This window comes from Protopterus annectens, chromosome 4.part1 (assembly GCF_019279795.1).
Source record: "Protopterus annectens isolate FY-2018-M chromosome 4.part1, PAN1.0, whole genome shotgun sequence".
In the NCBI taxonomy this organism is placed as follows: Eukaryota; Metazoa; Chordata; order Ceratodontiformes; family Protopteridae; genus Protopterus; species Protopterus annectens.
This window is the reverse complement of record NC_056734.1, coordinates 720,941,864-720,967,247: the sequence shown is the minus strand read 5'-3', so window position 1 is coordinate 720,967,247 and position 25,384 is coordinate 720,941,864. Positions and strand designations below refer to the sequence as shown.

The 25,384-nt window shown below is 36.5% G+C and overlaps 1 protein-coding gene across 1 annotated transcript in view; it reads right to left on the bottom strand.

The window, feature by feature from the left end:
• Window positions 1-25,384, bottom strand: part of KCNAB1 (potassium voltage-gated channel subfamily A regulatory beta subunit 1) — a 1,829,051-nt gene that overhangs the window by 726,351 nt on the left and 1,077,316 nt on the right. The gene's annotated exons all lie outside the window — the stretch shown is intronic.

Here is a 25,384-nt window from a genome sequence, read left to right as displayed (position 1 = left end):
TTCTATATAGCTCTCATTTACGTTTAAGCATTGCTGAGCACTGCACAGTGCCCTGCAAATCTGCTTAGCTATGCTTAAACTTGACCTATCCTAAATAATTAAATTTATCTGATTTCTATTTTTAGACATCTGGCATGTTTCTATTGTTAAGTGCCACCCCATGTAAACACACACAAAAAAAAAAAATAAAAATATTTAAACGTGTTTCACTTTATTATTTAAGTGCCATCTGGCACTTTAACAGTGCAGGGGGTGTGTTACTCATCCGTGGACACTGTATCATACCCCCTACACTGATTCTGTAACATTGTTACATGGCTCTCTCTCAGTAGCTTACCTTCATTAATATGCAAAGCACACTGCAGACTGAGCTGCAGGCATGGCCACAGTACACTCTGTGTAGGACTTACACTATTCCTATATGGAGTTTATTAAATCTGGGGAATAATCTTTATTACAATGGTCCTGAGTCTATTAAGGCTGACGATGAACAGCAAACTATAAGAAGTCATATCAGCAGAGCCAAGGCATCAGAAGTCATGATGACATCCATACCTAACCCTTCTACACCATTTTTTATAAGAGAGTATTGACCAGTGAATTACAGAATGAAATTGATGCAGAGAGTATATCATGTGTCAGTCAAACAAAATATGTCACAGGCTATGAAGAAATCTCATCCCCCTGGAAAGTAAGATATGTGTATCCCCTGGGAACATTATTCCTAAAATGATCCAGAGACATAAAGATGACACTGCTGTATCTCAGGCTGCCACATCTGGGATCCCACAACAGTTACTAGATGTTATGGTAAACATAGAGGGGAATATATATGATTTCTGCAAGATGACAAAACTATTTTCTGTAGTAGTGCCTTTTTGTAACTTTACTGTATTCTTGACTGTCTTAGTTTCCATTGACTCCTCGTACTTCACATGTCAAGGCATCACAAGGTCTTGCCTGTTCACTGTGTGTAAAATGGAAGTGATAGTATTCCTTTAACTGTCAGGCTATGTGTAGTTCCAGTGGTATTACTGCCAATATCTGCTCACCTTTGATCATGTTATACAAACGGAATTCATAATGACCATATACAACACTTGCACAACATTCACCACCCTTTCTGTGATAGCCACATCATAAATGGCCATCTAATAGTTAGGTAAGGCATTCAATGCTCAGATAAATAACATAGTATAGTATTCATTCATGCAAAAGGATTATATCTCTGTCACATTTTACGTCCTGTGTGGATTATTCTGGATAGCTGCTACAGACATGGCCAACAATTGCTGTCTACCATCCAGCTACAGCAGCAAATCAGCTGTATACCAGCATTCAAATCCAAACCAGGGCAGTGGTGGAACTTTTATATGGACTGATAAAGCCAGGATTCCACTGTCTGGACACATAAAGTCAAGGTTCCAGTGGCTGAACAGCTGTGATTGTCATTCATTGTATGGTCAAGTAAGTCTCATAGTTGCTTTCTTTGTGTATCCCACTCCACAACATAATAATACACATTCACAGGGGACTGTCATGCCAGTCACAAGGCCATCTAAAATCACAGAGATAGCAGGAGAGGCAAATAATAATACCAGCTTTATGGCAAGGGTGAGGAAACTAGGAAGGAAGAAGCATGAAAGAAGCCATAAGTGCCAGCAGCACTAATGGGCATACAGTAAACCAAGGAGAAGACTGACTGCCATGTCTGAGATATGATCATGTCCCAAGACAGGGTATATATGCATGCTGTACAAGAAAATAAAGAATGGAAATATATGGTGGTATGCTATGGTCAGTGTAGAGTATGGTGTGCAGAGTATGAAATATGCAAAATACATCATACATTCCCACACACAACAATGAGAAGAAACATGGCAGGTGGCACATAATTATCATTTGTGCATGCAGGACACAGCCAGGTGCTAGAGACTGATAAATGCCATGAGCAATTTACCCTTAGTGGCATCAAAAGCTGAGATCCTGAGACACAGGAGGAGAGAAACCATGGGCATGCCATAGCAACAAAAGGAAACCCGCAAAGCTGGATCTGCCATATAGGGAGGGATAGCTGTCCTGTGCAAATGTATTTCAGAGTACAATGCTCTGGTGTTGGACAGCTGTGGACATGCAAGGATGTTGATGTGGGTAAATATGGCCAGCCACACAGCACTGTCCCATGGACTGTAGATATCTCTATGACATGGCCCACATCACTCTTTCCTATGACATGCATAAAACATGTGACACCAGGCTGTGGCACATCAAATTTATGGTTCTGGTTTTCCAGGTCATGCATGCACTGTACCTTGAGGTTCTGGACTTCATCCTACAAAGCTTATTTCACATAGTTACTTAGACAGTCTATTTTATAACTACCTGCAACACCTCATGCTGCTATCTTTGTACATAATATGGTCTGGTGTGTACCATATTCAACATGTTCTATATAGTAGAGCATTCCATCCTTTGCTGCTTAGTTGTATCAAACCCGATAGTCACTCCATGAACAACTGCTGTGCCATCCACCTGAAATCCATGATCAGCTTGGTCAGCCACTTGTTGGATTGTACAGCCAGCTGGGTACTTACAAGCAGGTCTACAATTTTGGCAATTCAGAGACTGCATCACCTCTGCATTCAGAAGAATCCCACCAGTGACTGTGAGGTCAGAGTGAGGCCCTTTCTGTTGGGGTGGACGATGCAGCAGAACACTGCTGCCATTATTGCTGCCGCTGGTTGAAGGAACTTGTCACAGGGTCCATCTGTATTTCAGCAGTCTATGTGAGTCCTCCATTGCCACCATCATTGCAGATACTTGGAGAATAATGTCTGTTGATCTGCTGGCCACCACCATGCCTTGTATGTCAGGGTCTGTGTCTGGTATCTAGACTGCATTATCAGACACTGGACTGGTGTCATTAAAAGCTGCAACAATCTGGCTCCCATCACAGGAAACACCTGCCCTGAGTTTAGTTATAGAACTGCCCCCCAGCTGTTGAAGCAATGTTGTCTGCTATTGTAGTGACAGTACATGGGACACACAGGCAAAACATTAAGACACTCAGATATATGAATGCCTAATCCCACAGCAATGCAAATTGCATGGGTATGTCCCCACCTAAAACAAAACATAATATAACAGCAAGTCCTACCTTGCCCAGTGATGATATACATTAACATTAACTCTTTGAACTAGTCATACCCCTAAGGCCCTGGCAAACATCTTAACCCCACCATCACAGCTTGTAAGATGCCAGATCCATAACTGGACGTTCTCCACTGAAGATATGTGATGCAGAGCCTCTCCCATAGGAGTACTTGCTGCACCAAAGTGAATGCGATGCAGATATCGAAACTCCATGGCTCTTAAGAACCCTGCTAGCATACATATATGCTGCCGGATCCCATTTGATCCAGCGAATTTACTTTTCATCAAAACGTAAATTCGCCACCTCACTTCAAAAATGCACTTTTGTGTAAAAACAGAAAAAAAAAATACAGAAAAGAAATAACATGCAATTTGCATGTAACGTTAGTTGTACATCAAGGTTTATTGCTTATGTACAACTAACTATTGCTGAGATTGTGGTACAGTGGGCATAAAGGAATATTCCCTTTTCCCCACTGTAGCACAGTCTCAGAGTGAGAATATTAAAGTAGGGGGTGTGAGGGTGCGGGGGGGGGGCTTGCCCCCCTACATAATTGTGTTTAGTGTGGTTTTTTTTTGGTTTAGGTTTTATTTTTGTTTCTACACGAAAGTGCATTTTCGAAAAAAATGCACCTTTGCATAAGTGAGGTCATGAATTTACGTTTCAATGAAACGTAAATTCACTGGATCAAAGTAGATCCACGCTGACTTATGTGAATGCTTACCACACTGCGTGGCTGGTACCACAGTCAAAGCCATCAACAGGTATTGTCAAGATCACGTTGTGTCAACCAGCCACTAGGGCAACAGGATACTTTGTAATCTCAAATCTTAGCAAATAATTAAACAAAAAACCAGGTCTGACAAAAATTCAGGAAACAACTCTACCCTAGGCCATATAATAGCAAACATTAAACACAAATGTAAGGAAGTTCTCACACTCCCTAACAATCAAAGTGATTATTGCTCCATTGTATCACTTTGGTCTTTAAAATCCTAAAGAAAACTTCCACAGATAGTCTCATTCAGGAACGTAGTTCAGCCTGAGCAAGCACTACTTAATTCTCACCTTCAGACAATTGTCTTGTCCCACATATACTCCATCAACAACCCCGATGAGGCCTTGGCCTTCTTCCTAGATAAATAGTACCAGTTCAACATTCCACTTTCCCTATAGTTACCTGAAGATTGATAGAACAAAACATGTCCATGGTTAATGGCATCATTAAAAAATATTGAAAACAACAGATAACGCTTGGAAAGCTTGTAAAAAATCTTCCTCCAACACTCCAATAATTACACTATCAATATCTCATCCTTAGGATACAAGCTTGAATAGCAACTAGTATGACTTCTTTTATTAGTGGTAGACAACAAACTCTCTCTTTCTCCTACAAACATATCAAGAAAGACATGAAACAGGTCACTGTAAATATCACCAACATTAGCACATTAACTCCCTCTCCACACACGTATTAACGATACCTTTTTACGCGACTACAGACACTTTCTTTTATCCACCATAAACGAGCTTATTATGAACTTCTCATCACTGCTGCGCTCAGAACCAACACAAAGTAGTCAGGAGGACTCACAGCTTTACACGCTTGCAGTTTATGCCCCCATCTTCTACTTCAAATGGTTATCACTAAAGGAAGTGAAGAAAACAACTAGAAACATTAGACAGGATCTCAGGAACCAAATTCTCAAAATTGTACCCAACCTTCCTCAGAATGGCTGCTCCTACTGTAGCCAGGACCTAAGGAACACGCATTCATCTTGTCCTTGACAACTGGAATATTCCCAAACCAACTTAAGCATGCCACTATCATATATCTCCCGAAACCTCTCCAGAAGTAAACAAAGATTGCAGGCCTATAGCTAACCTTTATCCATGTGCTAAGATTGTTAAAGAATGGTCTACAAATAGCTCTTCAAACACATCAGTGATTCTGGGCTACTCTGTGAGTGAGAACATGGCTTTGGAAACAGCTTCAGTATAACTACAGCCCTTTATACAACCACTGAATTTATATACAATAATATGGTTAATAGTCTACTGACAACTGTACTCTTTACTGATTTAACAGGAGTGTTCAAAACAGTCAGTTACTCCCTTCTCATTCATAAACTAAGAAGGCTTAACTTTGGTAACAATACCCTTCTTTGGTTTACTAATTACCTAGTTAACGGAACATGCAATGTACACTACAACTCTCTCTTTCTGACACAGGCAGTCTATACAATGGGGTAACACTTGGCTCAGAGTTAGGACCACTTTTGTTCTCCCTGTATATCAATGACCTTGAAAGTAACCTAGCATATCCCAATATAGTGATGTATGCAGATGGCATCCTATTAATGGCAAGAGCCTGGCAGTCCCACAGCATAAGCTGCAAACTACATTTACCTCTCCCTGCAAGTAGTGTCACTGCTCGACAGAGGCACAGCAAAATAATGGGTATAGTTCCCCATACTAAAGGAAATGCCCTTGGGCAGATAGCCTAGTATGAACCTATGAACCTAAGATATTCTCCAACTGAATGCTAGTTCACCCGACTAAACCAATGACACTGTCTTTACACCTAGGTAATGGTTGTACAATCTTTCTCTAATTCAAATTACAGACAATCGTGCAAACTTTATTCCTAATACCATGGAGCAAACTTACCTGGGTTTGACCCTTGACCCCACACTAAGTTTCTGAAATCATACAAACAAAGGTATTAGCAGAACCATATCCCTAGTAAAACTGTGCTATAAAATGACACAATTCCTATCTTCCCCATGATAGAAACAATTGTGCATACAATTCTAATATCCAAAATAGAATAAAGTTTTCCACTTGCTAACTTTTACTCCATGTCAACTGCACGGCCTATAGAATACATTATAAACAAGACATATAGGGCTGCCATTCTCACTGAACCATATACTCACCCAATGCAACCTATTCAAAGGCATAAACTGGCTGCCCATAAACTATAAAGCCATCCTGATTTTCAGTTCTTTTTTACTAAAAATCATTAATCTGAGGCATTGTTCCCCTCTCCAAACCAAAATTAATATTCAAAGAACAAAACTACTCACTTATTGAAAACTAAGTTGGCTCCCTATACCCAGGCAGACCCCTGTACAAGTAGTAAACTCCAGTAGGTGAACAAGCTTTCTGTAAGCTCATCCCTTCTGTTTGAACTAACATTCCATTGGAAATTAGGCAACTAAATACAATTCTACACTCCTTTAGGAAAGAACTTAAAAAACACCTCCAAAATTAAGCTATATACACTTGTTTCCATGGCAACAGTTAAAACATAGACCAACTATGTCCTTCTCTGGACTTTATTGTTCCTTACTGCTCATTCATCAGACTTGTCTTTGCCATACACAAATGTTTACTGACTAATTAAATCTATTCACTGAAATTATGCATAATGTATATATGCGACCTTTTTATTCTAACAGACAAAAATGACATCTTCAAAATGTTATTGACCTACTGAAATCTAGTGTGCACATTTTTAGTGTCTTTAGCATCAACACTGCATCAGTGGGCCCAGACAATATCCCAGGATGCCTTCTAAATAGCATGAAACATGACCTATTAGGCCCTCTGGAATTACTATTTAACTGTAGTCTCCAAACAGGCTCCATGCCTCATAAATGGAGAACAGCAACAGTCATTCATTCCTCTGCACAAAGGTGGACCATCTACAGACCATGGAAACTACAGACCCATAAGTCTCACTTGTCTTATATACAAAGCCATGGAAAGAATTATCATAGAAATGATCAACAATGATATAATAAACCTCCAGACACCGGACCCAACTCAATTTGATTTAATCAAGGACAGGTCATACCTACTCATCTTGGTGGACTTCTTTGAGAAGGTCAGGGTGAGGGCAAAATGGTTCACACTGCCTGGCCCAGTCATTTGACACAATACCCCACTCAGGCATTGTTGACAAACTCAAGAAATTAAGTACAAACCTGTATGTCACCAAGTGGATAGCCAACTGGCTCACAGACAGGGTCCAGGAAATTAAAACTGAGGGGGGGGGTCTAACTCTACAAAGAGGCCAGTCACAAGTGGAGTCCCTCAGGGATCAGTCCTTGGACCACTCGTTTTTGGCATTTACTTCTCTGAAGTCAAGGCCAATGTCAATGGTTTCTGGCTGATTAAATTTGCAGATGATTGCAAATTAGGAGTTGTCACTGAAACCCACACTGACACAAATGTTCACCAGGGAGCACCTGACTTTTTTTATCAAATTGTCTGCTCCTCACCACCACTTAACATCAGTCCATTATAGCAGTCATCATTCAGTCACTAATTCACTCCCTGAGTATGCTGAGAGCCGGGCACATTTGCTCCCATACAGGCCAGGGTGTTTCTACCCTGTTCTGGGTCTATCATCCAGGTAGCTATCAGGCAGTTTTCTGCATAGTCCTTACAACCTTCCCTACACATGCCTCGATAGGCACTCTAGATTATTTTATTTATTTTAGTCCGACTGGGCAACAGCCCTTTTTCAACAGAGGCCCAAGGAGACAAGCTACAGTTGTATAAGTAAAAATTTACAAATATGAAATACTATGACATAATAAACAACAAAATAAATCAACCCCAACTGCCAAAGGTGTCCCAAAGTGGTACAACAAAAAAGGAAATTCTTCAAGGTACATCACCACAAGCTTACACTACGCTGTGTCAACAGCGATAAAAACACTCTTTATTCGAAGAAAAACAATAAAAATGTTAAAAATACAAAATTCCCAGCTGAGATAAATGCATTTGGCTTCTTAAGCCTTCTTCAGATCATAAATAACAAATGCTGGGTAAAAACATATATATTGTGCTGCAGCCAATCCAGTGGCTTAAAAATATTTTTTATCCTATCAGCAGTGCACCTCTTAACTCTTAGTCCTTGGTCAGAAACAAACTGCACACGATCTAGCTTTCAATCAAAATCCTTTGTTGTTGATGCAGTGTCCTCAATCAGGTACGCGCACTCTCTGTTCTTTACATCTCTGCACTCAGAGAAGGTTAACACCCTGTAGTGCATAAGTACCAATCAAATTCTTTAAGTATTGTTTCCTTCCAATCACTGGTGCAGCCTATTAGAGTGCTATTACCAAGTCTTCAGCCAATCTTGGAAACACTGCTATTTCTTCATTGTTCACAAGAACCTTTCCATTACTAACCTGCTATAAAAAGCAGACAATGTTAACCTAATGAAGTGGTTTTCCCACTTTTTTATCTTAATTTTAATATTTTTATTTTTATTATTCCTGTTCATTTAGGCTTCCTCTACTAGTAAAAGCTTCCTGGTGAGCAGAGGAAAAAGGAAAAGACTCACATTAAGCAAAGTTTCCTCATTGCTTCATACGAGGAACAAAGGCCTTACAAAAAGGTTCTCATCCTGGTTCTCTGCATATCATTTTTTAGTTCAACAGAAAACATTCAAGATATTGGCAGAAAAGGACACACTTAGGGTAGCTCCTATTGTACCCCCAAGTTTACCGTATACTCTAATAAGGAGGTACAGCCATTGCAAGGACTGTCCTTATGGTAATTATAAGTTTATCTTACCTTTGCAGGATACAGGTATATATTTTATTATTTATTTTTATTGTTTATTGTTACCAAGCACCATTCTGTAATCACAGCCGGAGAATGTCACTAATACAAATACAACCCATTGGGCACTACAAGTCCCAGATATGTCCTGTTGATGAGAGACTACTAATTAGTTCCACCCCTCAGAGTACGAGGGCAGAATCCCTTAGTGAACAGGAAGAAGGTGGAGCAAGGTGGGGGGGGGTAGTGGCTGACTTGGACAGTCCAAACAATTACATTCTCAAAACTATGCGGGGATAAAAATAAACCAATATAAGCTAATATTGGGTTAGTGCTGCAATTGCTTACAATTCCTTTCATTTGAGAGGCTTCTTCCTGTTTATGCAAAGTGTGGAGTTGGTATTTATGAGTTTGTGATTTGGGATACAGGGGCCTTATCACCTCACTCTTCATTTGATGGTAACTTTGCTTCGTCCAGCTGTAACTCAGTGAGTCATAGGAGGACCCACTAACACAAACCAGAAGCACACATGATCCACTTATACATCCTTTTTTATTTACTGTGAATTATTGTTTTCTAAAACAAAACTAGAACATTGCTCCATTGCCATATTTATTTCTTTATTTAGTTAGTCAGTTAGTTGGTTTATTTATTTATTTGAATTTGTTTTACCAGGGTAAAGCACTGATTAATCCTGACAAGTCTCAGGCTAGGATATATAAAGATTAAGAATTACAGTGATTACAAGTCAGTAATGGTAGAATCACATTATATTAAAAGTAAACAGAAAATAAGCATAATATACATTATATACATACATGTGATATATACAAGGATTTTAGAAAGACATCGTATCTTGGGTTTAGGTGGGATTTCAAAGTATAGAGTAGAGTAGAGTAGATAGACTGACAGGAAAAGGTAGGTGGTACATTAAAGTTATATAACTGGATGGGTTGCAAATACATTTGACTTAAATTTTACATGTGGGTTTCACAGCGCACAGAATTTGGGATTAGAAGAGATGTCCTTAAGACTAGAGAGTGAGATTCCCAGAGTTTGGGGCCTAATATTGACGAGGGATGGTGAGAAGTATGCAGTTTGGATTTAATTTTTTAGAAGAGGACCTGAATGATTATGGTTTCTGAGGTTGTATGAGGGTGTTTGTCTTATTAGTTTAGAAGTTAGAGGAGGAAGACCCAGTTCATACAGAAGTTTGAACAATTTTGAGCCAAGGACCAGACTTTCTTGTTGCTTAACAGGAAGCCATTCAACTTTTTCTAAAGCTAAACTAATGGTGCTAATTTATGGGATGGAGTTCATATTTAATGTGTATGTTACTTTGAGAACAGTTTTTTAATGATTTAATTATAGTCACATGATATGCCTGGCTTTATAAGATGACTACAACATTTTTTATTGTGTTATTCTGAAGACGTCAAGTATTATTATTGATGAAAGCACTTAATAAAATGTGGTCTAGTTCCTGTTGCTCTCTTGAGTACATTCTTTATTATTTTATTAGTTTTTAGTGTTTTGTTTGTAATGGTGCTCATTTCTAGGAGATTGAGTGTTAAACTGTCCAGTTTGGTTAGAAATGGATTATATGGTAGTAGTATCTTTTTAGAAACAGAAGCAACAAGTGGGAGATCATATTCAAGGTAAGGGAGAAGAGTACATTTACCTATGGATGATCCGGAGGAGAACGAGAGAAAGGGGATGGCTTTGCACCCAAAAGAGGAGTGTGTTAATCTTTTTATGTGTGTTTTCAAGATGTATATTGAAAGTGAATGATGGGTCTAACTATATTCCAAGATATTTGAAAGGAAAAATATATTCTAATGGTTAGTTATTTTGGTTATCTTGGGTTATACGCAATTACAGATTCTGCTGAGCTTCTCTTTGGTGCTAAATAGCATACTTTTGTTTGTAAGGAGTTGAACATGAGGTATTTCTTCTCAGTCTTTGGATAAAAGAGTGAGAGTCTGATTGTTACTTTATGCCTCTCCAATATATACCAACCTAAGGCAATGCGATCTAAACAAGATAGAGACCTGCTACAACAAAATCGCCAAATTCGCCACAGGGGCATCCTACCATAGTCACCACAGTCTCTCACTTGCTGAACTGGGCTGGCTTGAACTCCCTCACCTCCTTCAATGGTATCAACTCTCACTTGCCCACAAACTAGTAAACCATCCACTAAATGTCCCATCCCTCCAGAATCTACACCAACCCTATTGCACCACCAGACCACTAAGATCCAGCAACAAAAATCACTTGTAGATCACTAAAGCCAATAACTCTGCTGGTGAAGCACTATTCTCTTGCACCATAGCCAAATTATGGAACTCCCTTCCACCCACAATTACCTCCGTACCATCATGCACCCACTTCAAAACTTTACTAAAAGCGTACCTAAAAACATGCTGGCTATGCCCTTGCAACTCCCACTCTAATATCACCCACACCATCCACCCACTACCTTTCTTTCCACCCCACTAACTACCTTGATTATAGCAAGCTCAGATGCTCATAAGCCTAGTACTTATTATACAGCAGGAACTTGTTATTGTAACATTTGTTAATGTCTGTTATGTACTTCACAGATAAAGATTCTAGTTGTCTACTGATGTACTACGTTCTCCATCTGTAAATATGTTGTCATTAATTGCTATGTTAAATTGTTAATCGCTATGTAATCCAATGTAACTACTGTCTGTTTATTTTAACTATTGAGCTTTTGTCCCCAGGTCTCCGCTGAAAATGGACCTACGTCCAGTCAGACACTCCCGGTCAACAAATGTAAATAAATAAATAAATAAACAAAATTGTTGGTCATGATGTAATGAAATGAGAGAATGGTTTAACAGTAAAGGACCACTCGTTGCATACAATAAGAGAGGAAGGAGAGGATGGTCTAGAGGATGTTTGTTATTGCAGACAGAAAATGAAATTGGAGTAAGAATGGAACCTTGTGGGACACCATTAAGAACAGAGGAAGTGTTGGAGGTGAAGGAGTTCAAGATATAAGTTAGGAAGATGGTTGTGGAACCAAGGGATGTTATCAGAACCAATGCCTGTTTTTGCAAAGTGATCTAAAAGAGTACTGTAGCTGGCCCAATGAAATGCTGTGGTGAGAACAATAAAGGTAGCTTTGGATACAGTACCTTTGTCCATTCCCATGAAAAATTCACCAGTGGACAATGGAAGTGCAATGAGCAGAACCAAACACACTGTGTTTGTTTAGTATTAGGTTGTACTGGCTGATATAATTTTGAAAGTTGAAGGTAGAGAATTTCTCCAAGATTTCACATTAGGAGGGAAAATGGAAATTGACTGAAAGTGGGAAGAGAATGCAGGAATTGTTTGGAAAGAGGCTGAATAGGGTTTCACAATGAAATCATGGCAGTGAGAAATGAACCAAGGATGGAGATTGCTTTTCCCAGGAGGATCATAGAACAGTATTTGTACTAGATTTAGTAAGATGTCTTAAGTTATGGTATGTTTGAAATAGAAAAGAGTAATGAAGTCAGGGGAAGGGGGGGGGGGGGTGAAAAATCCATAAATAGCTTATCTAGTACCTGGTGCAGTTCCCAACTCTAAGCTGAGGAGCAAAAAAAAAAAGAAAGAAAAAAAAGTCTTCTGCTTGAAAAATGCAGTAAACCATTTGCAAATACAGTTTTCACATTTGTTTCTGAACGCTGGTACTGCAGTGCTGCTAGTTGTATTCCATAACATCTTGCACCTGGAATAGTCATGCCCTCTGGCTTGCCCTTGCTATGTCTCTTTAGCATGTGGGGTTGCAGGGGAGAAGTCTGGATGTCTCACACATGTTTACGGATTTCTTTTTCAAAAGGATGGTGGATGTAGGATATGATGAAGCCTATAGGTTATTGTCTGTGAGATTAATAATCACTTTCCAGAATTTTAAGGGCTCTTCTAACAGATTTTTGTTTTTCTGACTGGACTATCTAATGCTGCTCTTTTTGTAAAGGTAATTTTCACTTTTTTAAACACCATTTTATGATTTTTTTTAATTGCTTAGGTGGTGTGATGAAGGCTTACGCTAGTATATGGTAACTATGTAAATTAGTTGTTTTATTTTTAGTATATTTGTAATAGTTCGTTAGTTTTATGTACACTTTTCTTAGTAATGTCATTTTTGATCATATAGTTATTGGCCCTTTATTTTATTTGTTTACTCATTACGTTACATTTTTGTGTTTTAATTATTTTAGCTTTAATTTCTAGGGGGTTAAATTGAGGTGGCAAAGTTGTGTTTAAAGAATTGTGTGTGCACACTTCATGTACGCGGTCTGTGTATTTTTTTACAGTACCAGTACAAAGGAGGAAAAGTGCCCAAACAGTAACCAATAAATTCCAAAAAGCACTTGGACAGCCATTTCCACTGCAAACCACAATGTTTATTCACAAAGACACAGCACCAGCAACCGCAATGTAAAATTTAACATTGACATAAAACCAGTACGTTTTCATCAAAAAATGTCATCAGATAACTATGAATGCTACTCTGCTACCCTTATTTAACCTTGCCAATAACCCAATTAGTATAATTAAACCTTTGTTAATTGACCTAATGAATGTAAAGTCAAAGTACACATTCTGCTGGCTTAAACTCATAATTAACATATTCTAAAATCATTCTTATTTAAAATTCCTAAACATTATGACCATAATTTGTTAAAACATTTATCAAAACAAATATTAAAACAATATATGTTAAATACAAATATTCCATACTAAAAAAGTATATAAAAAAATGATAAAAGATGAATGCAAGTTAAAATGTATATAAAGAATGCTTCCCTCTAGTGTTCAAAAGAAATATTGCACCATAAAAACTAACCAGTTGACTCATAGTAGGAAGGGCTCATAGGTATAAAAATATTCTAAAAAAGTGTTTTAAAATATTTAAAATAAGACAGTTGTCATACAGTGAGGTAAAATATGGTAAAAAAGAATTAAAATAACACAGCATACTACAATAATTATTCAAATGCCACTACATTATAAATTAGCTGATCTTGATTTTAATATTGGGGCCAGAGAGACCATGTCATTCAGACCTGGCCATCTATTTGCTTCCAACACCAGCTGCCAGTATACCTCTCTATACTCTAACTTCGTCTCCCAAGGGCCAGCCCTGATGTCAACCGGGACCTCATCTAAAACAAAGAATAAAAATGTGGCAGATTCACACGTCGGTATGGGCTTATAAAGTGCATTTCTCAAATTACACTTTCTAATGTCGTAGACATGTTCATATATCCGTTTCCTCAAGCATCTTTCCAACTTGCCTACGTAGAAATCCTCATATTTCCCACACACTGCAATATATACAAGCCCTTTAGTATCACAATTATAATAGGATTTAGATATTATGTACTTATTCCTACTACTAATAAATATCTCAGAAGTGTTGGATATAAAAGGGCATTGTTGGCAAGCTCCACATTTATAAGTGCCTACTTTCTTTTTTCCTTTATTAGTACATTTGTTTTCCAAAAGGTCGTTAATACATTTACCCTTCCTAAAAATAAACTTTAATGGCATATCAAACTTGATTCAAGTCTGAAAATTTTGAAAATCTTTCCCATTCTTTTTTAACAGAGTCCCTAATAATATTAGAATCCCCATTATAATCCAAAATAAAAGCATTTTCATATCCAGCATCCAACTTGTTATTAACTTCGTCTTCAACTGGTACCATATCACCCATACCTAAAATAGACATGAATCTACCCTTTCTGTGTTGAAAGACTTCATCCTATATTTCCTTTATAAGTGTCTCAGGGTACCCTCTTTCTAAAAACATATATTTCAACAAAGCACTCTCATTAATAAAATCATTCTCATCAGATGTCATCCTACTTCCCTGAACATATTGGCACTTTGCAATACTTTTCTTTTGGGAAAATGGATGGGCGCTTTGAAAATGTAAAAATGAGTTACAATATGTGTCTCTCCTGTGGACCTTAGATACAAACTTATTATCGTCCTTCATAATGGTAACATCAAGATAATCAATGCTTTCATAGACAATTTTATAAGTGAATTTCAGAAAGTCAGTACTATTCGATATGTAGCCGAAAAATTCTATAAATCTTTCCTCACTTTCTATCCAAAAAAGACAAATATTGTCCAAGAAACATTTGTAAAGCACCCAACATTCTTTAAATCTAGAATTGAACACAAATGCCTCATCCAACCATGAGAGTACCAAGTTGGCATATGCAGGGGCACACATAGCTCCCATGGCAACTCCCTTAGTTTGGCGGAAAAATTTGCCCTCAAAATATAGAAAGTTATTGTTAAGAACTATTTCCATTAATGTCAAAAACACATAAACATAAGTAGGAATAAGTATATTACATCTAAATCCTATTATAATTGTGAAACTAAAGGGCTTGTATAGATTGCACTGTGTTGGATATGTGAAGCTTTCTACGTAGGCAAAACGGAAAGATATTTGAGGAAAAGGATATATGAACATGTGTACGACATTAGGAAGTGTAATTTGAGAAATGCACTTTATAAGCACACACAGACGTGTGACTCTGCCACATTTTTATTCTTTGTTTTACATGAGGTCCAAGTTGACTCACGGGTGTCCCTTGGGAGACCAAGTTAGAGTACAGAGAGGTATACTGGCAGCTGGTGCTGGAAGCAAATAGATGGCCAGGTCTGAATGGCATGGTCTCCCTGGCCCCAATATTAAAATTAAGATCAGCTAAATTATAATGTAGTGGCATTTGAATAATTATCGTAGTATGCTGTGTTATTTTAATTCTTTTCTTTACCATCTTTTACCTCACTGTATGACAACTGCCTTATTTTAAATATTTTAAAACACTTTTTAAAAATATTTTTATACCTAAGAACCCTTCATACTATGAGTCAACTGTTTAGTTTTTATGGTGCAATATTTCTTTTGAACACTAGAAAGAAGCATTCTTTATACACATTTTAACTTGTATTAATTTTTTAACATTTTTATATACATTTTTAGTATGGAATATTTGTATTGAACATATATTGTTTTAATATTTGTTTTGATAAGTGTTTTAACAAATCATGGTCATAATATTTAGGAATTTTAAGTAAGAATGATTTTAGAATATGTTAAGTGTGAGTTTAAGCCAGCAGAATGTGTACTTTAACTTTACATTTATTAGGTCAATTAACAAAGGTTTAATTATACTAATTGGGTTATTGGCAAGGATATATAAGGGTAGAAGAGTAACATTCATAGTTATCCGTTGAAGTATTTTATCGAAAATGTACTGGTTGCGTGTCAGCATTAAATCTTACATTGTAGTTGCTGGGGGTGTGTCTTTGTAAATAAAGCAAACAACCATACGCTCCGCAAGGATGGCATGCAAGGTCAAACCAACAATGAAAACCACCAACGACCAGCAAAAAACGATAGTGAACACGCAGTAATGAAGAAATAATGATTATTTATTTATAATTCCTCCAAATCCAGACCGGTTTTGGCTATTCAGCCTTTATCAATGAATACAATAAAGTTTTTTTGAATGAAATGTAGCAGCCTGCATTTATACTAGTCTCTAATTACCTGGAAGCAATATTACAGCACCACCCAGTGGATGGAGTAACAAAGTGCATATTCCTTCTTGATTAAAGCATATGACCAGTGACATAAAGGTGCCAGAGGTGTAGATATTAAGTCATATTTTTAAAGATAAAAATCAAAGCTCTGGAAGTAAGCCTTTATATAAACATACATATTACAAGGAAATAGACCAATACCATAGTCAATATTTGTGAATGCATATCATAGTATAAAAAAGCAGAAAATATATACCACTAGTATATATATATATATATATATATATATATATATATATATATATATATATATATATATATATTTGAAGGGTGATAACCACAAGTTCAAAAGAATGAACCAAGTACTGATCATATAATATATTGCAAAATAAGGCCAAAAGAATATAGTGGCCTCATTCTCAGCTATATTATAGATTATAATAAATTGAAGTAATACGCTTGTAGATGAACTTGTGGTTATCACCCTTCAAATATATATACATATATATATATATATATATATATATATATATATATATATATATATATATATACACTAGTGGTATATATTTTCTGCTTTTTTATACTATGATATGCATTCACAAATATTGACTATGGTATTGGTCTATTTCCTTGTAATATGTATGTTTATATAATGGCTTACTTCCAGAGCTTTGATTTTTATCTTTAAAAATATGACTTAATATCTACACCTCTGGCACCTTTATGTCACTGGTCATATGCTTTAATCAAGAAGGAATATGCCCTTTGTTACTCCATCCACTGGGTGGTGCTGTAATATTGCTTCCGGGTAATTAGAGACTAGTATAAATGCAGGCTGCTACATTTCATTCAAAAAAACTTTATTGTATTAATTGATAAAGGCTGAATAGCCGAAACCGGTCTGGATTTGGAGGAATTATAAATAAATAATCATTATTTCTTCATTAATGGATGTTCACTATCGTTTTTTGCTGGTCGTTGGTGGTTTTCATTGTTGGTTTGACCCTGCACGCCATCCTTGCGGAGCGTATGGTTGTTTGCTGACATTCTTGGCTTCGCTGGTGGTTCTCGATAGTGACACAGCATTTCTGTGTTGGCAGATTTCTTTTTGCAACATTTTGGTATATTTTTTAGTCGTTTTCTGTTCGTGAAGCAGTGGATGTCATATTTCTTGTCAAGCACTTACCACATTGGTGAATTGTTTAGTTCAAAGTGGATGGGGAATTAACATTTTGACCAGGGAAGATTTACCTTGGAATTGCTTTGGTTTACATGCGGATAAGCTTGTGGGCCTAAAATCATGTACGGTGGTTCATTCTACTACTTTGTGGCATCTGTTTAACAACTCCTTTCTGTGCAAATTGGTGTTCAGAGATTCATCTATGGCATTCAACATTTTATGGATCAGAAGCCTATAAACCCAGGAACAACAGGAATAACTCAGGTACTGTGACTATTGGCAGGACATAAATCTAAATTTTCAGCTTCATTATATATTAACCATTTTTGTACATTTCGCGATATTTTTTGCATTCGTGCTGATAGAGGTCGGCAATACTGGTGGATTACAGGCTGATAAATCGGAAATTAATGGAAGGCATTTGGATTATCGTTGATGGATTAGAACTTGTGAAAACATCATATTGACTTTAACTTTTGAGATTTATTTGATCTCGAACTGTATTAGTGAATGCTTGACTCTAAATGCTATATTCTTTAAATATCTGACATACATACAATAACATCAGCTATATGTTGGGATAGGTTTGTCCACCAAGTGGGATACATTCTTTTTTACACAATTTGATATCATAATTGAAGTGTCCCATTTACCACAATTACTCAGTATGCATGTATATTGACAAACTATTTATGCCATAGTTGGTCTGGGATATATAACAACAGGAATTGATCCATAACAGTACAGTATACTTGGGTCAATGATAAGTGAATCATATCTATAACAGCTTAATGAAAGTGTAGGAGGGAATAACACCTTTATTTTTATTTTTATCTTGTGTATGAACAACTATATGTGTTATAATCGTTTTATGTGTGCAAAACCACCACTTGAAAATTGTATTATCAGTTTACAGTTGGATTAGGTTGCTACATGTACTACGAGGGCAACTCAGTGTTGAAATCTTTGGCAAAGGCAACATGTGCTAAGGGGTTTCAAAAGTTTTATTGCCGGATATCATGTGATAAATAACAATACATTCTTGTATAGTATCTAACAAGAACAACAAGCCTATTCGGCATTGCATTTTGAATATAGAGTATATATTGTGTTCACAAACATATATGTGCCAAGCATAATGCAGATATACTGATAGACACATATATAGACAAGTGTGGATGTTCAGGATTTATGTGCAAGGTTTTTTTCTAAGTGGTGTTCTTTGACCAAATATATTATAGTATACTGTTGAAAAATATTCATATATTTTTATCGACACCTAGGTTCTCAGTGCAGTCCCTGTTGAACTATTACTAATTTGGACATATTGATTGAAACAGATTTGGTTTCTAGTTGGTCAAAATTCATAAATACATTGGAAAAATGGATTTGGAGCAACTTCTAACAGGATTATGTGCTGATTGACATGATATTGGGGTGTTTGGTATGAATAACATGTCAAGCAATAATCCGAGTGGCTCAAATATTAACATTAACAATGGCTGTGAAATGGCCTTCAACAAATTCAACAAGGATCTTAAAAACTTATGTGCCAATATATGGCACCTCAGACTTTTTAAGGCATATATTAATAAGGATATCACACCAAGAGGACTTAGAGTTAAGTTACAGCCTTTGGTCAGTAGGTCGGAGGACAGGCTGACCAAAGAATGGAACCAAGCTCTCCAACAATCATCAATGACTTTTGTCAAGATTCTTGCATCCTATTATGAGAGAATGGTGGATATTTGTTTAATGGAAGTTAAAGCTTCATGTGAAGAATGTAAGAAATATGAATCACAACCAACATATGCCACTTTGGTTAGTAAATTATCCAAATATCTGGCTAATTTTGACCAACTAACTAAAGATAGGAAAATACGTAAGTTCAATAGGGACTGCACTGATTACCAAACAGGCCGTCCTTTTGATACATTAAAAACTGTGAGATTCTATGATTTTGGTCAGAAAACACCAGGAAATAAACCCAAGAAAAGGCCTAGGTCTATTCTAAAATCCTCTGACAAGACTTTAGCTAGTACCTCAGGGGATGACTCATCTTGCACAAACAATGACTGTAATAACTATCGAGAATCACCCAGAAGCAAAAAAACTAATGTTCAGTACCCTTTAGACATACAAACAAGTGACGAGGGGGTCGCAAGCACAAATATAGGAATAAGATCCAATTCCATGGAAGGGCTGTTACAAACAATGTTGAATTGACGGAATTTGAGTTTCATAATGTTTTGAACCTCTCTAATGTTCAACTGACAGATGTACAAACTAAACTACTCAATAAAGGACTTAGTTTTATTCCTAGTTTTTTTATTAATGAACATAGCATTGTTAAGGATGTTTTGTCTTTCTGTCGTAACCTGAATTTGAAATTATTCTTTTCAGATAACACCTCTCAAAGATCACTTGATTTCAAATTTTTGAAATCAGACTTTCAACCGCCCATGAACAAACATGTCTCTATTTTCCAACAATCTGTTCTCAGGGATTTACATTTTCATCATAATGAATCATACATTCTGGGCCAGAATATGTCACCCATGGAAAAGGCAGCCTTGGAGGAATTAAAGCATAATCGCGACATTGCCATTCTACCTGCAGACAAGGGTGGTGCCGTGGTGGTTATGAACATTGGGGAATACCTTGATGAGGGGAAAAGACAGCAGATACTAGATGTTATATGCAAATGTACATTGACCCGACTGGGGTTTTTAAAAAAGAAATAGATTATTTTCTGAAACTAGCTGAGGATGAGGGTATCATAACAAAAAATACTGTTAAACATCTTACTGTAAAAGACCCACAGAAACAAATCTTGTATCTTCTCCCAAAAATACATAAGTCCATTTCAAAACCCCCAGGTAGACCCATTGTATCAGGGATAGGGTCCTTGACGGAACCACTATCAGCATTTCTAACACAGTATCTCAAACCCCTTTTAACATCAGTTAGGGCCCGACTACAGGACACCACGCACTTTTTACAAATTTTGCAGGATACACAGCTAGAACCAGACTGGTAAATGTGCACATTGGATGTTAAATCTTTATACACAAGTATTCCACACTGGGCGGGATTACAATCCCTGCAATACTGGCTGGAGAGAACAAACTTATATCCTCCAGGCTTCAACACCTTACTTGTCTGCATGGCAGAACATGTACTAAACAAAAATGTCTTTTATTTCCATGGAGAATGCTTTTGGCAGCTACAAGGGACAGCAAAGGGAGCTTCCTTTGCACCCATTTATGCTGACTTATTCATGGCCTATTTTGAAGAATGTATGATATATGACAAATCACACGATATTTACATGGTGGAAATCAATATCTGGCGACGATATTTGGATGATTGCTGGATGGTGTGGAAGATGGATGAAGCATATCTAAAGGAATTCATGGAGTGCCTGAATGGTAACATTTGGGGTATTGAGTTTATTGTTACATGTAACAGGAGTACCATAGATTTTTTGGATGTTACTGTTTACCGTAATGCAGATGACACTTTAAGTACCAAAACATTTAGAAAATACCCTCAATACAATACTTTGTTACACGCCTCCAGTATGCACCCAAACCACACCATCCGCAACATCCCCAAGTCTCAATTTATGCGTATTAGATGCATTTGTTCATCTCATGATGAATTTGAACATGCCAGACTAGACTTATACCATCGATTTCAGGACAGAGGATATAGAGACATAGATATATATCAAGCTAGTTCATGGAGCAAAACCATAGACAGGAGAACATTGTTACAATACAAAAAATCAGAGCATGCTCATCAGGATTCTATCTTGAGATTTGTCACCACATATGGCAGGAACCAACCTATTGTCAGGGATATACTTAATTGCAACTGGAAAATTATTTTGGCTAATGACACTTTAAGGTCAATACTAGGCCCTCAATGTCAAATGTCATACAGAAGAGGCAAGAATTTGGGAGGGCTATTTTCACATTAGAAAAACAGAGAAGGGGGAGGTGCGATATATCATCAGACCACTATCAGTGGTGATAAACTAATTGGTACTTTTCCATGTGGTCACTGCTGCTCCTGTTTACAAGTTAGTACACTAAAAGAATTCACCAGTGCCAACACCAATCGGGTATTTAAAACCAGGGTGTTTGGTAATTGCAGCAGTACATGGGTTATTTACTTAGCTACCTGCCAATGTAAAGCTTTTTATGTTGGTCAAACTTCTAGGTCTCTTAGAATAAGGATGACAGAACATCGCAGTGACATGAGGAACAAAAAAGAAACAAATGCTTTATTCAGACACACGATACAACATCCCAATGCCCAGTTTATGTTCATGATCATTGACAAAATTCAGGGAGATAGGAACAACCAACAGGGTTGGCACACCATTTTAAACCACAAGGAACAATATTGGATAACCAACCTTGGATGTTTATTCCCCCCAGGTCTCAATGACCATCTGTGAGTTTCACAGTACACTGGAGGATTTCATAATCATGGTTACAACAACAAACATTTATATAGATCAAGAATCAGTACGAACAATTCAATGGTGGTTAGGCCTACCAACGCTCATATTATACGCTATAAAGCATGATAAAAAATTGTTCAGGATACAAATATGTATATGTATGGTTTGGTATTTGTATCTGGTATGATGGCGTCAACATTGAGTATTGTACAATTACAATGTTGAACTTGTATTATCTACAAGCATATTACTACAATTTATTATAATCTATAATATAGCTGAGAATGAGGCCACTATACTCTTTTGGCCTTATTTTGTAATATATTATATGATCAGTACTTGGTTCATTCTTTTGAACTTGTGGTTATCACCCTTCAAATATATATATATATATATATATATATATATATATATATATATACTAGTGGTATATATTTTCTGCTTTTTTATACTATGATATGCATTCACAAATATTGACTATGGTATTGGTCTATTTCCTTGTAATATGTATGTTTATATAATGGCTTACTTCCAGAGCTTTGATTTTTATCTTTAAAAATATGACTTAATATCTACACCTCTGGCACCTTTATGTCACTGCTCATATGCTTTAATCAAGAAGGAATATGCACTTTGTTACTCCATCCACTGGGTGGTGCTGTAATATTGCTTCCAGGTAATTAGAGACTAGTATAAATGCAGGCTGCTACATTTCATTCAAAAAAACTTTATTGTATTCATTGATAAAGGCTGAATAGCCGAAACTGGTCTGGATTTGGAGGAATTATAAATAAATAATCATTATTTCTTCATTACTGCGTGTTCACTATCGTTTTTTGCTGGTCGTTGGTGGTTTTCTTTGTAAATAAACACTGTGGTTTGCAGTGGAAACAGCTATCCAAGTGCCTTTTAAGATTTACTTTTTTTACAGTATATTTGAGTGGAGCTAATGCGGTGGTGGTGCTGCGGTAGCATTATTGCCTCGCAGTAAGACGTTGTCCTGTTTGATTCTCAGCTAGAGCGTCTTCTGTGTGGAGACATGCATGAATGGGCATACCTTCGTTGAAGGTTGTGCGTCAGGGCTGGCAACTCGGCAAGTAAACATCTACTGCCAATCATTAGCAGACCGGAGTTCCGCTGTGGCAACCCCTAACCGGGAAAAGCCAAAAGACACAAAAATAACATTTGAGTGGAGCTAAGTTGCTGTGGTAGCGTTTTAATTTATTTTAGTTAGGTTTTGCCTAATTTATGTTTTGTAATGTGGTCTGGCCTTAGGTATTTATATTTAGTGTAACTAGTTAATTAACAGTCTGATTTATTGGTATTTCCAGTTTGTACTACGAGGATGTTGTCCTGAGTTTTATTATTATTTTTTTCTTTTTTAAATATGCTTTATGTTGGGGTATTTAGAAGGTGGAGTAAGTTGATTTGTTCATATCTGTGTTTTTATTTGTGTATGAAGTTTAATTTTCTTTCTTCCTCTTTCTATCTGTTTTAACATAACTATGGATGCATTGTGGCTGTTATAGAAAGACTGATGTAGGCAAATTATGTATAAATACAGAAATAAATTAATTAATTAACTTCAGGCACAGCAAGAAATGTAGAAAATAATATGCTGCGAGTACCACTGATTTTTGCGAGTAACATTAATATAGTTTGTGACATAGTCAGGATCAACTGGGATATCCTATAGAGAGTGAAAGAACTCGATGGAATAATAGGAGAAACACCATCCTTTCTTCTTTTAAAAATAATAAGTCCCTTAAAAGACAATTATGCTACAAAAAAATAGATGAGCCAAAGTATGTAAAGTCTGATAGGATGGGCATGTTTGCCTGCAGGAGATGCACAGCATGCCCATTCATTTTTGGTGGGGGACAGTATAAACACCCTATCAGTGGTTTCTCCATTGATACACACTTCTATGCTGAATGTGAATGTCACACTGCAAATATAGTATATTTTGGTTTCTGCACAAAGTGCCCTGTCTATTATATAGGTAAAATGAATCGATTATTGAAGGACAGAATTTTAGAACATATGAGAGATATCAGAAACCAAAAAGAAAGCAATGCATTAGCAATGCATGTGATGCAAGAAGGGAACACACACACTTTTAAGTTCCTGGTTCTCCATATTGTTCATAGAAATAAAAGAGGTGGAAATATTACTAACAATACTGAGGCTTTGTAACAAGAATGGATTATTAAGTTCCAAGCAGACAGACCACCTGGCCTAAACTCCAAGGTTTCTTTAAAACCATTTCTTAGAAACAGAGCCTTGAAGCACTGATGCTCTAGTTATTTAGTATTTTTATGCTTTTTTATATAGCTTTTAATATTGTAACTAGAAAATTTTAGAAATGTACCCCATATTCTATACAGCCTCTATGTGTTTTTTTATATGTGTTTATATATATATATATATATATATATATATATATATATATATATATATATATATATATATTGATACCTTAAGTATCATTATTTGGTGTATTGATTTTAACGTGAAATTGATTGGTTGACACCATGATGCATCACTATTTAAATAAAGTTTTAACTGCTATAATTTGTCTGATGAAGCAGAGAAGACTCTGCAAAAGTGCTCACATTTTTTTCTAAATAAAGAGTTACGTGCCGTGTGTATCCAGCGAGTTTTATTTTACTTTAAATTATACATAAACTTGTAATGACACAGGAATGCATATTTTTGATGACATAGGTAAAATGCTAATAAACAAATCACACCCACATTTATCTGTAGATTAACATTTTTATTCCACCCCCCCATATCTACATCATCATTGGCATAAGTATGTATATCAGCCTGTGCATATCTGCTTGTCTGTATGTTTTTTTCTGTATCTGTAGGTATCTGTATTGAAGTGTAGACTCTTATTTGTCCAAGATGGCAACAGATGGCTGCCACTGTATGACAGTGGACACTATATTGACTTGTCATTTAAGTAACTACTGTTATTTCTGATATGACTTGCTGATGGTTTGTGATTTTAAGGGAGTCTAGTGGGAGTCTAGTTTGTGGGAATATTATCTGTGTTACTTTATTTGTTGTTGGAATTGGATTGTCTCAGTTGCTGCTATCAATCACCTGCTATGATGTATTTTTGTTTATGGTCAGGAAAACCTTTTGAGGATACAGATTGAAATTTCATTGCTGTAGCTGTGATAATTTCATTTGCAGCAGTTTTTTTTTTTTTCAAAACCTTATGAGATTTCATGTGGAAATTCTGCAGACTCACAGTTTGTGGTATATTTGTGGGTCATTGTCTTTGGTTAGAATACTTGCAGTCTTTTGATTGGTATTTGTTTCTAGTTTTATTGTTCACACTTTTGCAGACATACAGACTGTGTGTAATATTACTGTTACTGC